We start from the raw sequence: 4,310 nt of genomic DNA, 5'->3' as shown, positions 1-4,310 counted from the left end.
TAGGGAAAGTCGTGTGCAATGAAAAATGCAAGCACGATTTGGGGAGGGATTTTTCTCTATTGTAACAAGGAAGAATTATCTACTCCATCCGACTAGTTCCGGGTTCGAGTCCCGGGCAACCCATATAGAAAAGACCCATCAAAGTTTTTCACTTTGACTCACTTCATTTACAAATACAAAATTATTGGTTTGGTTAATTTAGTTATATGGATAGCTAATCTTTGGGCTGACTTGGTTGACATTGGTATATAGTCTATGTTATACTGTTAAATAACAAGCCTTCTATTATCTATATTCTAGTTAATACGTGTGCTTGGGAGTCCTTGCAATTTGAATAAACCAAGATCTTACCATGACTGCAATTTTAGAGAGACGCGAAAGTACAAGCCTGTGGGGTCGCTTCTGCAACTGGATAACTAGCACTGAAAATCGTCTTTACATCGGATGGTTCGGTGTTTTGATGATCCCTACCTTATTGACCGCAACTTCTGTATTTATTATCGCCTTCATCGCTGCCCCTCCAGTAGATATTGATGGTATTCGTGAGCCTGTTTCTGGTTCTTTACTTTATGGAAACAATATTATCTCTGGTGCTATTATCCCTACTTCTGCGGCGATCGGATTGCACTTTTACCCAATTTGGGAAGCTGCATCTGTTGATGAGTGGTTATACAATGGTGGTCCTTATGAGCTAATTGTTCTACACTTCTTACTTGGTGTAGCTTGTTATATGGGTCGTGAGTGGGAACTTAGTTTCCGTCTGGGTATGCGTCCTTGGATTGCTGTTGCATATTCAGCTCCTGTTGCAGCTGCTACTGCTGTTTTCTTGATTTACCCTATTGGTCAAGGAAGCTTTTCTGATGGTATGCCTTTAGGAATCTCTGGTACTTTCAACTTTATGATTGTATTCCAGGCAGAGCACAACATCCTTATGCATCCATTCCACATGTTAGGTGTAGCTGGTGTATTCGGCGGTTCCCTATTCAGTGCTATGCATGGTTCCTTGGTAACCTCTAGTTTGATCAGGGAAACTACTGAAAATGAATCCGCTAATGAGGGTTACAAATTTGGTCAAGAGGAAGAAACTTATAATATTGTGGCTGCTCATGGTTATTTTGGCCGATTAATCTTCCAATATGCTAGTTTCAACAACTCTCGTTCTTTACACTTCTTCTTGGCTGCTTGGCCTGTAGTAGGAATCTGGTTCACTGCTTTAGGTATTAGTACTATGGCTTTCAACCTAAATGGTTTCAATTTCAACCAATCTGTAGTTGATAGTCAAGGTCGCGTTATTAATACTTGGGCTGATATCATCAACCGTGCTAACCTTGGTATGGAAGTAATGCACGAACGTAATGCTCACAACTTCCCTCTAGACTTAGCTGCTGTTGAAGTTCCATCTATTAATGGATAAGGTTTTTCTGCTAACATATAAGAATTTTTGAAGACAGAAATACCCAATATCTTGTTCTAGCAAGATATTGGGTATTTCTGTCTTTATTTTGAATCTTTTTTTCTTCTTAATCTTTCTATTCAGAATTCAGTTAACGACGAGATTTAGTATCCTTTCTTGCATTTTCATAACTCGTGAAATGCCGAGTAGGCACGAATTCCCCCAATTTGCGACCTACCATAGGATTTGTTATGTAAATAGGTATATGTTCCTTTCCATTATGAATCGCGATTGTATGGCCAACCATTGTGGGTAGAATGCTAGATGCCCGGGACCACGTTACTATTGTTTCTTTCTCCTCCTTCATATTGACCTTTTCTATCTTTGCCAATAAATGATGAGCTACAAAAGGATTCGTTTTTTTTCGTGTCACAGCTGATTACTCCTTTTTTCCTTTTTAAAGAGTGGCATTCTATGTCCAATATCTCGATCGAAGTACGGAGGTCAGAATAAATAGAATAATGATCAATGGAAAAAAGAAAAAAATCCTTTAGCTGGATAAGGGGCGGATGTAGCCAAGTGGATCAAGGCAGTGGATTGTGAATCCACCATGCGCGGGTTCAATTCCCGTCGTTCGCCCATCGCATTATTGCAAATTCCAAAAATGCAATTTTCCATATTCCTAGTTACGTATTTACTTACGGCGACGAAGAATAAAACTATCGCTATATTTTTTCCTTTTCCTAGTTCTTCTTCCAAGCGCAGGATAACCCCAAGGGGTTGTGGGTTTTTTTCTACCAATGGGAGCTTTCCCTTCACCGCCCCCATGGGGGTGGTCCACAGGGTTCATAACTACCCCTCTTACTACGGGGCGTTTACCTAGCCAACACTTAGATCCGGCTCTACCCAAACTTTTTTGGTTCACCCCAACATTACCCACTTGTCCGACTGTTGCTAAGCAGTTTTGGGATACTAAACGGACCTCCCCAGATGGTAATCTTAAAGTGGCCGATTTACCCTCTTTTGCAATGAGTTTCGCTACAGCACCTGCTGCTCTAGCTAATTGCCCACCCCTTCCACGTGTGATTTCTATGTTATGCATGGCCGTGCCTAAGGGCATATCGGTTGAAGTAGATTCTTCTTTTCTCTCAAAAAACCCCTTCCCAAACTGTACAAGCTTCTTCCAAAGCATACGGCTTTCTAGATGTATATGACGATCTCTAGACAGATGGATCTTATATGAATCATATGATGAAGTACCACATGAGTGGATATATAGGAAAGGAATCCAAATCTGCCGAATCGCTCATGTTATGATCTTCTACATCCTAGGTCTCTGCGTTCCGTCATCTGGCTTATGTTCTTCATGTAGCATTCAGATCGAATGACTCTATGAAATTACGTCGATACTTCCACATATTATGGGTAACGTAGGAGACATCCCTATTTTCCCCCGGGGGTCTTAATTACCACTGCTTAGCTTTCAATTTGCCTCTGACCATCAAATTAAATGTGAATAACCCGTCCTCCTCTCTTTGAAACAAGGGGCGCTTCCGGTTCTGTGCGTGCTTCAAACAATTTTGTCTTCTCCATATTACCATATCTCTAGAGCCAATAATTTTCTATGAGGAACTACTGAACTCAATCACTTGCTGCCGTTACTCAACAGTTTTCTGTTGAGGTCTATCCCGTAGAGGTAGTCAAATTGGATCAGTGATCGATTTCTAGGTTTCGTCGTAAACCTAATTGGTTACTTCCAATTACGTAAATCAATAGTTCAAACCGCACTCAAAGGTAGGGCATTTCCCATTGATATAGGAACTTTTGTACCAGAAACAATAGTATCTCCAATTATAGCCCCTCTGGGATGTAAAATATATCTCTTCTCACCATCCCCATAGTGTATGAGACAAATGTATGCATTTCGATTAGGGTCGTATTCTATGGTTACGATTCTACCAGATATGTCTTTTTGATTCCGTCGAAAATCTATTTTACGGTATAGGCGCTTATGACCTCCCCCTCTATGCCTTGCGGTAATGATTCCTCTGGAATTACGACCTTTACCACAACGGTGCCGTCCATGGATCAAATTATTTCGTGGATTGGATTTCACTTGCCTGTCTACGGTTCCCTTGCGTGTGCTCGGGATAGGTGTTTTGTATAAATGTTTCGCCGTATTATTAAGTATTCTCCTTTAGTTTTTTTCTCTATCTAGAAGTGGAATAGAATAACCCGGTTGAAGGGTAATGATCATACGTCTGTAATGCATTGTATGGCCCAGAATAGGTCCTATTCTTCTACCTTTTCCAGGTAGTCGATGGCTATTCACAGCTACCACCTTAACACCAAAGAAGAGTTCGACCCAATGCTTTATTTCTGTCTTAGTGAATCCCGATTCGACATTAAAAGTATATTGATTCTTTCCCAATAAACGAAGACTTTTTTCTGTAAATACTGCGTATTTGATTCCATCCATAAATCGACTTTCCCTCCTATGCTCTGAGTTCCAGTATCGATAAGAATTCGAGTTCTTATTGTTCTTATGTTATGGTATGAATATACCATACCAATTCGTTATGTATGGATGATGGATGAGATTCCATGGATAGAGAGCCAGTTCCAATAGACTTATGGAATGTTCCCGTTCGTGTGCATCCAGCAGGAATTGAACCCGCAAATTTACCAATTATGAGTTGGGCGCTTTAACCATTCAGCCATGGATGCTTAACAGGGATCATCGTACATCGTAAATAACCAATTTTCATATAGAAAGACATATCATAGAAAAATGAAATCGAAAATATTCCGAGATGGCAAATATTCGGAGATGACTATGAAAACACCTCTCTGGATCCTCGAATTGAAAGAGAGATTGAGAGGGATCAAGAATCCTAATTCTCGCTATTTGGAATGG

This window comes from Triticum urartu, unplaced genomic scaffold (genome assembly GCF_056163025.1).
Source record: "Triticum urartu cultivar PI428250 unplaced genomic scaffold, HENAU_Tu73 scaffold1862, whole genome shotgun sequence".
NCBI classification, from domain to species: Eukaryota; Viridiplantae; Streptophyta; class Magnoliopsida; order Poales; family Poaceae; genus Triticum; species Triticum urartu.
This window is presented reverse-complemented; position numbering follows the sequence as displayed.